This window comes from Pholcus phalangioides, unplaced genomic scaffold, assembly GCF_987345545.1.
Source record: "Pholcus phalangioides strain wild (caught in Gottingen) unplaced genomic scaffold, Ppha-v1.0 ptg000015l_1, whole genome shotgun sequence".
Classification (NCBI taxonomy): domain Eukaryota; kingdom Metazoa; phylum Arthropoda; class Arachnida; order Araneae; family Pholcidae; genus Pholcus; species Pholcus phalangioides.
Window position 1 is genome coordinate 106,112,862 of NW_028301608.1, and position 13,564 is coordinate 106,126,425.

General features: G+C 38.5%; 1 pseudogene across 1 annotated transcript in view; it reads right to left on the minus strand.

Annotated features, from left to right (window-relative positions):
* The window catches only part of LOC149077281 (uncharacterized), a 54,109-nt pseudogene that overhangs the window by 15,158 nt on the left and 25,387 nt on the right, over positions 1-13,564 (minus strand). Inside the window, exons 6-10 of the transcript XR_016193958.1 lie at positions 13,062-13,186; positions 12,351-12,442; positions 11,829-11,996; positions 11,520-11,589; positions 9,927-9,990 (exon numbers count right to left, since the gene is read on the minus strand). The product of XR_016193958.1 is annotated as an uncharacterized LOC149077281 (transcript). The remainder of the gene's footprint in view (positions 1-9,926; positions 9,991-11,519; positions 11,590-11,828; positions 11,997-12,350; positions 12,443-13,061; positions 13,187-13,564) is intronic.

Here is a 13,564-nt window from a genome sequence, read left to right on the forward strand (position 1 = left end):
AGTGCGTGGTTCTGGTGCTCCAGGGACCGGGCAAGTTAGAAGCCGAATTATTTCTTTTGCGTTTGTTTGACTGTTCCAGAAAAAATTACTGTTTGAGAGCACCAAAATGCATACTTGCCACTTGTGATAAAGTACATTTTTGTTTCTGGTATTACGTTAATAAGCCCTGTCGTTTGCTCGAGTTTGCTCAACATTTCTGTTATCAGCGTATATGGCTCAAAAGCGTGATGTCATGTGAATTTTTACTTTTGGAAACATTCAAAAATTTTTGTGTATAACGAAAGCCAAAGCTGCCGCCTCTTACAACCTGCCGCACGGGTGCACCGCACCCCTTGCACCCTCGCTTAAGCCGCCCCTGGCTGGTGCCACAAATGTGTGAGTTGCTTTCTCTTACTGTAGAACTTTTTTCTTACCTCGCGGAGTTAAGATCTGTGTTATAGAGAATTGTGTTAGAACTCAAGGTGAATATGAACTTTGAGAGCTTTCATCAGAGGGCAGCTCTTAAAGTTGGACTTCCAAGATGTTTTTAAAATGGCTTCCAGGAGAAAGTGTCTCCCGAAAAAGTGGGATTTATTACATAAAATTTAGCAATAAAATTCTGGAAAAAATTGTATGTGAAGATGAAAATACCCTGCACCAACTTGTCTAAAACAATTCGAATGAAGTGAATTATGTCTTCACAAAAAAAGAAGAAAAATTTGAAAAAAACCACTTTGAAAAAATATATATTTGCTGGCATTTATGTTTTTAATGCATTTTTTGACTATCAAAAATGAAAAAAAATTTCGAAAATACCAAAAAAAAGAAAAGAAAGAAAGAAAGATACAAGAACGAGTTTGTCTGGTTATTGCAAGGGTGTTCACTGTTCAACCTTTAGGAGAGTGTCGGCCACTTCATCGAGTTGAAAATGTGTCGCGGTCGGCTTAAATGCTCTTGAACTGTGCCAGTGTGGAACCGTGCTCACTCAAGTGAGCTGGAAATGTGCCGCTTAGTTAGTTACTTTTACAAAACCAGGTTTGAAGTCGAGGCCATGTCGGATGACTCCGAGGTTCAAATTTGGCCCGCGATCTATGGGTTAAGTATGTATGCTCTACACTGGATTGAGATCCCGGATTAGGGCTGGCTAGCCCAAATCAGGCACTTTACGTTATAAAAGCCACCGTTTTGAAAAAGTATAACGATGTGTTTGGGGCTCAGTTCAGAAAGAACAGCAGTACAGTGGTTATGTACAATGTACATGCACATGCGAATTCCAAAGCAAGCTCTGTAAAGGATTTCAAGAGATTTAACCTGAAATTTTTTTTTTTATTACAGAAAATGTTATGTTTACCAAAAGACTGAGTTCAGACAGTTTCACCATCACCAGTCGATATCACATGTAATCAGACGGTATCAACAAGACACTCAAATTAACCATCAGTCCAACTCAATTCGCCCGGGTGATTTTTCGTTTTTTTTCTCCAATTTTTACATATTTTGATATATAATGCGATTACAAGATATAGTGTTGACTGGATGTTGTGAAGATATTTATTATTTTAGATGTTAATTTTTTTTTTTTTTTTTTTTTTTTTTTTTTAAGGAAGGAAAAAACTCATCTCTGCCTCTACCGGGAGTCGAACCCGGGTCCCTCGATTGCCGGACGAGTGCTCTGACCACTAAGCTACAGAGGAGATAGAGATTTTCCTTCGCTAGAGCGTATATCTTGTATTCACAAGTGGAGAGCGACATTCATGTCACATATATAGCCATCTGGTGGCTCGTCGTCCATGAGCTATTAGCTGATCGGTTTCACCGTCCATTGCACGGTTCCGTTCGGCATATATACGCTCTATCTCCTCTGTAGCTTAGTGGTCAGAGCACTCGTCCGGCAATCGAGGGACCCGGGTTCGACTCCCGGTAGAGGCAGAGATGAGTTTTTTCCTTCCTTAAAAAAAAAAATTAACATCTAAAATAATAAATATCTTCACAACATCCAGTCAACTGTATATCTTGTATTAACAAGTGGAGAGCGACATTCATGTCATATATATAGCCATCTGGTGGCTCGTCGTCCATGAGCTATTAGCTGATCGGTTTCACCGTCCATTGCACGGTTCCGTTCGGCATATATACGCTCTAGCGAAGGAAAATCTCTATCTCCTCTGTAGCTTAGTGGTCAGAGCACTCGTCCGGCAATCGAGGGACCCGGGTTCGACTCCCGGTAGAGGCCGAGATGAGTTTTTTCCTTCCTTAAAAAAAAAATTAACATCTAAAATAATAAATATCTTCACAACATCCAGTCAACTGTATATCTTGTATTAACAAGTGGAGAGCGACATTCATGTCATATATATAGCCATCTGGTGGCTCGTCGTCCATGAGCTATTAGCTGATCGGTTTCACCGTCCATTGCACGGTTCCGTTCGGCATATATACGCTCTAGCGAAGGAAAATCTCTATCTCCTCTGTAGCTTAGTGGTCAGAGCACTCGTCCGGCAATCGAGGGACCCGGGTTCGACTCCCGGTAGAGGCAGAGATGAGTTTTTTCCTTCCTTAAAAAAAAAAATTAACATCTAAAATAATAAATATCTTCACAACATCCAGTCAACTGTATATCTTGTATTAACAAGTGGAGAGCGACATTCATGTCATATATATAGCCATCTGGTGGCTCGTCGTCCATGAGCTATTAGCTGATCGGTTTCACCGTCCATTGCACGGTTCCGTTCGGCATATATACGCTCTAGCGAAGGAAAATCTCTATCTCCTCTGTAGCTTAGTGGTCAGAGCACTCGTCCGGCAATCGAGGGACCCGGGTTCGACTCCCGGTAGAGGCAGAGATGAGTTTTTTCCTTCCTTAAAAAAAAAAATTAACATCTAAAATAATAAATATCTTCACAACATCCAGTCAACTGTATATCTTGTATTAACAAGTGGAGAGCGACATTCATGTCATATATATAGCCATCTGGTGGCTCGTCGTCCATGAGCTATTAGCTGATCGGTTTCACCGTCCATTGCACGGTTCCGTTCGGCATATATACGCTCTAGCGAAGGAAAATCTCTATCTCCTCTGTAGCTTAGTGGTCAGAGCACTCGTCCGGCAATCGAGGGACCCGGGTTCGACTCCCGGTAGAGGCCGAGATGAGTTTTTTCCTTCCTTAAAAAAAAAATTAACATCTAAAATAATAAATATCTTCACAACATCCAGTCAACTGTATATCTTGTATTAACAAGTGGAGAGCGACATTCATGTCATATATATAGCCATCTGGTGGCTCGTCGTCCATGAGCTATTAGCTGATCGGTTTCACCGTCCATTGCACGGTTCCGTTCGGCATATATACGCTCTAGCGAAGGAAAATCTCTATCTCCTCTGTAGCTTAGTGGTCAGAGCACTCGTCCGGCAATCGAGGGACCCGGGTTCGACTCCCGGTAGAGGCAGAGATGAGTTTTTTCCTTCCTTAAAAAAAAAATTAACATCTAAAATAATAAATATCTTCACAACATCCAGTCAACTGTATATCTTGTATTAACAAGTGGAGAGCGACATTCATGTCATATATATAGCCATCTGGTGGCTCGTCGTCCATGAGCTATTAGCTGATCGGTTTCACCGTCCATTGCACGGTTCCGTTCGGCATATATACGCTCTAGCGAAGGAAAATCTCTATCTCCTCTGTAGCTTAGTGGTCAGAGCACTCGTCCGGCAATCGAGGGACCCGGGTTCGACTCCCGGTAGAGGCAGAGATGAGTTTTTTCCTTCCTTAAAAAAAAAAATTAACATCTAAAATAATAAATATCTTCACAACATCCAGTCAACTGTATATCTTGTATTAACAAGTGGAGAGCGACATTCATGTCATATATATAGCCATCTGGTGGCTCGTCGTCCATGAGCTATTAGCTGATCGGTTTCACCGTCCATTGCACGGTTCCGTTCGGCATATATACGCTCTAGCGAAGGAAAATCTCTATCTCCTCTGTAGCTTAGTGATCAGAGCACTCGTCCGGCAATCGAGGGACCCGGGTTCGACTCCCGGTAGAGGCAGAGATGAGTTTTTTCCTTCCTTAAAAAAAAAATTAACATCTAAAATAATAAATATCTTCACAACATCCAGTCAACTGTATATCTTGTATTAACAAGTGGAGAGCGACATTCATGTCATATATATAGCCATCTGGTGGCTCGTCGTCCATGAGCTATTAGCTGATCGGTTTCACCGTCCATTGCACGGTTCCGTTCGGCATATATACGCTCTAGCGAAGGAAAATCTCTATCTCCTCTGTAGCTTAGTGGTCAGAGCACTCGTCCGGCAATCGAGGGACCCGGGTTCGACTCCCGGTAGAGGCAGAGATGAGTTTTTTCCTTCCTTAAAAAAAAAAATTAACATCTAAAATAATAAATATCTTCACAACATCCAGTCAACTGTATATCTTGTATTAACAAGTGGAGAGCGACATTCATGTCATAATGCGATTAAATAGTTGCCAAGGAAGAAATGTAGTAATATATATCTCACAAAGATAACACAACGGGATAATACAAAAGAGTATGATAGGTGCCAAGATAGTTAGAATATTATAATGAAAATATATGTATCAGTAAGCAAAAAAGTCATTTGAGTAAATAGGTGCAATGAAAAAATAGATAAATAGGTGCAAAGTAGATGTCAGGTTTTGTATTTACACACATATGCTGAGGCGTTCGATAGGTCGTTTTCCGTGCCGAGATTCGTGAAGTCGGTGCTCGGTCATAATTAACATTCTCACGTATGTGCTGAAATTCAGAGTTTTTCATGTTGTCAAACTGATTTTTGTTAAGTTCCTTAATATATGTGAAAATATGAGGAATTCCGAGGTCATTTTGGATGTTTTTATTTCTAACAAACCATGCGGGCCTCACAAATCTTCTGAATATTCTGTTCTGGCCACGTTGAAGAATTTTAATGTTGTTTTTGCTTGCATGCGCCCACGCTAGAGAAGCGTAAAGTAATGTTGGGCGAGAGAGAAGAATAGACTTGAATAGTAAAATTTTGTTTCTTGTAGAAAGTTTTGCTTGCGGGAAGGTAATCTTGTTGAGTGCTCCCATAATATTGTTAACCTTGTTAAGAGCGTTTTTAATGTGCTGTGTGAATGTCAATGTTTTGTCAAGAATGCAGCTAAGATACTTAACTTGAAAAACAGGTCTGAGTGCAATATTGTTAATGTTAATTCTTCTGATTTTAGGAACATTTTTACAATGTGTGAACCATGCAAACTTGCATTTTGTTTGGTTGAGAACAATATCAGAGTCATTACACCATTCAGTTATGTCATCAATCGTTTCTTGTAGGTTATCAACTGCTTGTGTAGTACTTCTATTTCCACAAAGTACCACAGCATCATCAGCGAATAGAGCCAAAATTCCATTAGAAGGTGCTGGGATATCATTAATATATAATGAAAAAAGCTGGGGCCCAACACACTTCCCTGAGGAACCGATGCTCTTATTATTTTATTGGTTGAAATTTTATATCCAATTTTGACTTGAAATGATCGTCCAACAAGATAATTGTAGAAAAAACGTATAATATAAGGTGGTAAATTGTATTCAATAGCTTGACAAGTAGTGTTGGACGGTCGCACTTGTCAAATGCTTTGCTTATGTCTAAGAAAATTACTGCAACGTAGTCTCTGCTATAGAAGTGATTGCTTATGTATTCTGTGACTCTTACTAGCTGAATGATACAAGAATGATCTCTTCTGAACCCATGTTGTTCAGGTCGTATCAAGTTGAGATCAGTGATAGTTTTATCGAAACGCTACCTGAACTAACGTTCTCCCTATTAATAAGTCCCCTACAGAGCCACTTTAGCGATCTCTACATGTTTCGCGGATCGAAGTGATTTGGAAATGCGTCTGGGCTGCTTAATTGCTCTGGAACTGAGCCATGCATCACTCAAGTGATACGTTATTGTGCCGCGGATCACTTAAGTGATCTGGGAATGTGCCAGAATAACTTGAGTGATGTAGAACTGCACTAGGAAGGGGGCGCTCAAGTACTCTAAAACTATGTCACTCAAGGGATCTTTAAATGTACCACGGATCGCTTAAATGCTATGGAATTGTGCCACGGGTCACTTAAGCGATCTGTAAATGTAGTACTTAGGTCAATTTTACAAATAATTTAGGGGGCAGGCAACGTAATTTTTTATGAATGTCATTTTTTTTAAATTTCAATTTGATGACTCGGAAGTAATTCCGATTAGTATTTTTTTTTTGTAAAAGAATATTCAGTATAATACATTTAAAATTGGAAATTACTTACCAATTTTATTTTGAATCTTCTTCAACCTTTCACACACGGCGGGCCAAATTGAAACTTCCCACAAAGCCCGCGGGCCACCAACTGATGTAATTTAGTGAAGTCTATGGAGCCCCCCCAGTCAAACAGAAAGGAAAATAATTGAAGCCTTTTATTAATTCTGAAATTATTTCTTTTATTAATTGTCAATTTTGATTAGTTCTGAAACATTTTTTTTCACTACTTCTGAAAAGGTTTTTGATTAGTTACTGGTCAAATTAATTAATTCTGAGATTAATTTTAATCTGAAATCACTTTGAATGGTTCTTTAATTACTTATTTCGGTTATTCCGAAATTATTTTCGTTTTCAATATATCTTGAAATCATTTCTTTCAATAATTATTCAGTTATTAATTGTGAAATAATTTCTATCAGAAATTACGAAATTATTTCTCTTATTGATTTGTAAGTTATTATCCTCAGTATTTCTGAAATTATTTGTTTCAAAATTTCTGAAATTATTTGTTTCAGTAACTCTGAATTTTCATCAATTCTGAAATTATTTCTTCTATAGTTCTCTGAGTTTTCATCAATTTGTTCCAGAATTATTTCTTTCATGTGTTCTAGAATAATTTTTTTTCCATTTGTGATCATTATTCGAGCTATTCTCGTTCAACAGCGGGAAACTACTAGCATTCATTATTGTTAGTGACGAGAATAATTTACTATGTTATCACCAAGGCTTGGATGTTGTTGCTCTCAAAATCTTGAAAAATGACTTTTGAAAAATGCCACACACACACATCAAAGTAATGCCAACAAAGTTCTCTTGAAAAAACTTACGTTCGATATGTCGAAAGTTTTGACAGCATCAAAATCATTTATGCATATTTTTTTCTCAATTTTTTTTCCCTCTCTTTTTGATTTCATCAAAAATAACAATTTTTCTAATAAACGAGTTATAATTCATGAATCGGTTAGGAAACAGTGGCGTTATGCCCCCCCCCCCCTCCACACAAAGGTAGAGCTGGGAGAGCTCCAACTTGGGGGCCCGAGACGAATCTTGTCATTTTTTGTTTTTTTTCACAAGAAATTCAGTATTAAGAGTCTCGTGAAGGATCTGATAGGAGGGCCCCGTTACTAGATGGGGGGGGGGGCGGCGGCGTGACTTGTGTACTGGGGGTGGGGGGAATAGGTTTTTTTTCCCAGTAAAAAACGAAAAATTAAGCAATCCCCTCTCCCCAGGAAATCCTGTGCATGCAGGCCTATGGTTAGGAAGCCAAAAAAAATATTTTATTTTCCAAGAAATGCAAGCATATTCTTTCGTAAGTGCTCAATGCACACACAGTCAGTATTAATATAATTTTCTCAATCTTTCCCATTGTCAAAAAAATTGAAAAGTGAAAAAAGTATCGTAAAAATGCCAAAATGCCCAAATCCCCCCCCCCCCATAAAAATGCAAATATCATCAACATCCGGGTTCTGGTTATCACCATATAATGACATGTACTAACTTACTAACTGACTGATTCACTGATTTATCATCGCCGAGCCGAAACCACTGGAGTTATGAATATGAAATCCTGTCAGGTTTTATTTAATGAAGTAAATACCCACTAAGAAAGGTTTTTTTCGAAATTCGACTCACATAAGGGGGGGGGGGGGTTCAAAGGTTATACAGAGAAATCATGCCGATCAGAAACCGCTGGAGCTATATTTATGAAATTTGGTCGGTAGTTTTATTTCATTACATAAAGACTCACTCTAAGTAGGTTTTTCAAGATTCGACCCTAAAGGGGGTCATAAGGGCGTTGAAACGCTATGTAGAGAAATCACGCCGAGTGAAAACAGCTGAAACTATAAATTTGAAATTTGGTCAGTATCTTCATTTTATGATGCAAAGACTTGCTAAGAAGGGATTTCTCAAAATTCACTCCCTAAAGGGGGTCTCAAGGTAAGAATTTTCGGATTATCAAATTCACGCGAGCGAAGCCGCGGCGAACAGCCAGTTGCTAATAAAACTTGACACATGGGCAATTCGTTTTGATATTTTTTCTGCCACCTCGTTTGGCAAATTGCCTATTTTGCCAAAATAATAATTGAAAAAAAAATTGGAACTAAAAAAAATGTTTAATTCGTGAGAGGAATTCAAACTATGAATAGATTTGATGAAATTATTTACAGATGAAATAATTTAAATCCAGATCTATTAATTGACGTAAAAAGACGTAAATTGTCATTCGCGAAATATGGTACGCCTTCATGATCGTGTCGGAAAGAAACAACATAAAATTCCAATGGCCAAATAGTTGCGGAAAATCACTTTGGGGTTAATTCGCTCATTCTCGAATTTTCCTATTAATTTACTCACAAAATAATGAAGCATGGCACACTACATAGTGTATTTAATCATCTGCAGTTTAGAATAGCCCTGTAGAATTAATTTGGGATCCCAAGGTAAGGATTATGTTGCAAACATAACGTCCATGATTATGTGTGAATAAGTATTTTTAGGGAAACTGTGTGTGTGGATGTGTGTGTGTGTTTAAATATTGGCGGCAGTCCCATATTATTTGCACAGCAGATAGCTCTGGTAACAGTGGACTTCAGAAGCATACTTTCAAATGCCGTGCAATTACATAAAATCTCAAAATTTGTTTGAGGGGGTCGTTACGTAAAAAAAGAAAGAAAAGAAATAAATTTTTCATACTGTTCGCGTGTGCTAAAAGTTTCACAATTATTGGAATGTAGATCCCGCTCTGAAAAGTCATTTGAAGAAAATTACATATTTTTAAGTGCAATTTTTATCGAGATACGAAACATATAAAATCGCTATGTTTTCATTGTCTAAAAAGTCATTTTTAGGGGCACAAATAGAACAGAATTTTATTCATAATAAATAACAAATTTTTTAACAATTACAGAATTTTTAGAACTTTGAATTGAATTTACGTTCCAGAATTTGTGGACCACATCCTTAATCGTTATCGATAAATGCTGAAAACTTCAAAGTCAAATACCTTCGGTAATACGGCATGCAAAAATATGAAATGTTTTTAAAAAGGATTTCTTATAGCTCCATTTACATTTCACTAATTGGAAGGTTAGCACATGCGGTTTTTATAAGAAATTGAGTTTTCTATTTTTGTATGTATACGGCCCATCGGGAAATTTAAGGCATTTCCAGTAACTGGAGCGGACAATAAAAAAACAGGATCCAACTTGACAGATAGGATACTTTAAAAGTGCGTCAGAGCAGGGCAAATGCTCGTAATGGACGAAAAACCGTCAGGTAACAATGGTTCGTGGCAGAGGCGTACGTAGGATTTCCTCGGGGGGGGGGGGGTTGTTTTTTCTTGCAAAATAACACTATAATAATGGCTCGGGGGGGGGGGGACTCCCAATAATTCGTACGGAAGGACGTACGCCAATGGTTCATAGGACTTAACACTGACTTTTGGAATATTTACTTTGGTGTTACCGTGGTTCCCTAACAATGCATCTCAAACATGTTTATGCCCTTACAAGTGCTTGTCACTTCTTCAATGTTCGCAGTATATTAAAGAACACTCGGGCATTATAGCTACTTCATAAATAAAATGAAATTGATTCTTTTTGAAGGTGGAAAAAATAGTTTATTCACATTTCAATCATGACGGGCAAGCAGTGTATGGTTTTTTGTAGATGTAGTCACGAGTGATTTCTGTCACTTTATTCACACCTGCGAAATATAAAAGAAATTATTTTTCAGAAAAAGAAACTTGAATGCGAATTTTTATTTCAAAGAGAGAGCTTCGAGCATGCAGTTATCAAGTTTATTGCGTGGGTAGAAAAAATATTTTTTTAATACTATATACAGATGTCACTTGCCAAAGCCGAAGGCCGCTGTGGTGGTCGAGCGAGTGGTTATAGTGACGGACTCGCGATGCGAGGATCCGGGTTCGAACCCCACAGTGGTGGTCGGCTGAAGTTGGTTTTCTGTGGTTCCCAACTTCAAGGCGCGAATGCGAGCCGATCTCCCCGTTAATAAGTCTCGCCACAGAGAGCAACAGGCCTACAACGTTATAAATATTCAATCGTTACACTTCACTCACAATTTGAAGTATAGATGACAGCACTGAAATATCATACACAACACTAGCTACACACTCAGACTATTAGGTGTACACACTCACTTTGTTCCAGACTCTGCCACGAAGCTGGGCTGGAAGAGATCTCGGCAACGGGATAAGTTCAGTGGCAGAGACCCTGGCGTTCATTCATTCATTCATTCATGCCAAAGCCGAAGTACAGCCAATTCGCGAAGTTGAGGTGAGTTTTGGCCGAAGTCCGATTTCAAGAAATGATTCGGGCTTCTGCCGGCCAATTCACGAACGAAGTAGCCAAAGTTCGATGTGCTGATATGAGACGATCCGGTAGGCGTTAAATCCATTTTTGTTTTCCATCGCCAGCGTGGACTACGCGGCTATTTATAGTAGCTGTATTGGATTAGCTCCGTGTGACGAGAGAAAAGAAAACAGAAATAGTTATATATAGTTATTTCTGACAAATTTTGAAGAGAAAATGATTACCGCATCGTGACTGCGGTTTCCCATAGCGCCATAGCTAATGAGGGCATGATTATATAAAAAAAAACACGTCAACTTGGTGATAAGTCAATCGAATCACCTCTGACCATGTAGGTTTTTAAGAGCCCAGGACGTCATCCTACCCAGTACACATACGACGGGGTGAAGCGGGAATTAAATCCCCGAGTCGGTTTAGGTACATTCGGATGATGCTTCCCCCCCTCTTAATTTCTCCCGTCAGCTTTTGCCATGGCTATCTAGTATCCATCACCACCGGCTGCATAGGGCAACCGGCCACCACTATTTTCCCTATCTTGGGACAGAGTGGGAGCCATGTTCTGGTTTGGTGGTGGTGGCCACCACTTTAGCCTTTGCCAATTCCACTTTATCGTCCGAAAGAGGTGCTTTCACACGCTCACCCATGTTGGACTGACATGGGGCCAGCACTTGGCAATGAGTCCGAATTATGTCTTTGGTTATCAGACTTTGGCCAGGCATTTCCGGCCAGTTCTCGAACTGGAGGGCCAAAGCCTGAAATTCGGAATAGACCAGGTCAATATTCAACGAAATTGGCCAATTCATAAACTAGGAAATTTCGAGCTTTAGCAGTAACATTATATAACAACATTTTTGTTGGAAACATTAGTTTATACAGGAATGTATGGGATCTTAATGCACTCACCAGCTAAGGCCATTGTGTCAATCAATTCTTGCTTCAGTATAGAAAGCACTTGCTTAACTCCAGCTTCGCCCTAAAAAAAAGTAAACATTACTGAAACTAATAATAAATTCCAGTGATAGTTGATTATCATCATTATAATCGAATATTCGCATTCGGTTTAATTCAACAAACGTCTTAATGCACAATTGTTGTGCATGTTAGTTCGAATGGAAAAAAAATGCGAATACTCGATGATAATGATGATTATCAATGTGTCAAAGACACAAACAATTTAGGTACAGGCAAGTATCAAAGAGTAAAATTTATTACCGCAATCGCCAATCCCCAGATCTGACCTCTTCCCACAAACGCAGCCCTGGCACCTTTCGCTAACGCCTTAAACACGTGTTGACCAGCCCTAACACCACTGTCCAAATAAATCTCCACGTCAGGGTATTTAGCATGGACTGTGTCGATGATTTTTTCAACGATATGGATCTGTGGGATAAAAAATATAAAAAAAATTATTTGAGCGTGGAACATTTTTGATAGCCAATTCATTATGCGTTCTTAAGAGTATTCAGGATTCATTTTCAGAGTCGTAGGCTTGTTTCCTACCGATCCTGCTTAGGCCAGGCTAATTCGTGAACGAAAAATTCATCGTTCGATGTTCGCCTCCATGCAATTCACCAAAAAAAAAAATTTACGGCTGGGAAAATTCACCATCACGCGATTCTCCGACATAACAATTCACCGCCAGAAAAAGTCACCCACAAAAAATTTATTGATTAAGTGACAGTGAATGAGTAGATGACTCACCCAGTGGATTTGTAGAACATTTGTGCGACTTACCGTGGGTGGAACAGTATCTTGCAACCTACCACCTTGATTAGACACCAAAATGGCCGATGCACCAGCTTCTACGGCTCTTAAAGCATCTTCACCTATAAAATAAAATCATATTATCAATCCAATCCAAGATTGGGTTTGTTTTTCGTCACCCATACCATTGCTCTTCAATCTCTTTACTGGTGCGCACCAGCGGAAGTGGGAAAAATAATAACAGCAGAAAGAGATAACTTTTGCGAATGAGAGAAGGTATAATATATTATTAAGTCTAAAAAAAAAATATATATATATATATATATATGAATGAATCGGAAAAAAATGATAAATTGATGCAGCACATCTTGAGAATTTTTCCAAGAGAATTTTTTAAATTCATTCAAGTTTTTGAAATATTTGCTGTTTTCTTGATGAATCAGTTATTTTCCTTACTTTTGTTATCTTATTACTCTCAGCAAACTCTGATATGGGCTCACCACAGATTCTTTTGTGAGTGTTCGAAAAATGAATAAAAATTAATGAAATCTATTTAAAAACGAATCTAAAACTTCATCGTGGCTACTTTAATTGGCTGAAATGTTTCACGGACTGGCACCGGTTCGTGAACCAGCGATTGAAGAGCACTGTACTACAAGTGTATAGTCTCTTTTGCAAAATAAATGAAAAATCCCAGATCCACAAGCTATTTGAATAATATATATTTTTATATTTACTCACCATTACAAATATCTTTAGCAACAACGGGCATGCCAGAAGCCCTCTTTAACCACGTGATGTCATCAAATGTTACCGAAAAGTCCATTTTGTCTTTACTGAAAGTATGGTTATAAAGATTCCTAACCCTAGAAATCGGACACAAAAATCACATAATACTTTATTCGGTATTTACTTCATTTTCTAAGCCAACAAATTGACAACAGCGACAAATACACAAATTTTGTCGTGGTTTGTGTATTATTTCAGTTTATTCATTTCGGATTATGTTGTGAGCACTCAAATCGACTGCTGAATTATACAGTGGAACTTCGGTTAACGAGCGATTCGCACAACGAACAAAAGTTTGCTTTCTGTTTACTCAGTTCACGTGATCTCAACTGAAAACGATTATGCTTCCCCTTTACCGACACGCACATTGTGCAGACACTAGTCAGCATGTTGCCAAACTGAACAAAACTTTCTAGATTTTTCAAAAAAAAAAAAAAAAAAAACAATTACATATC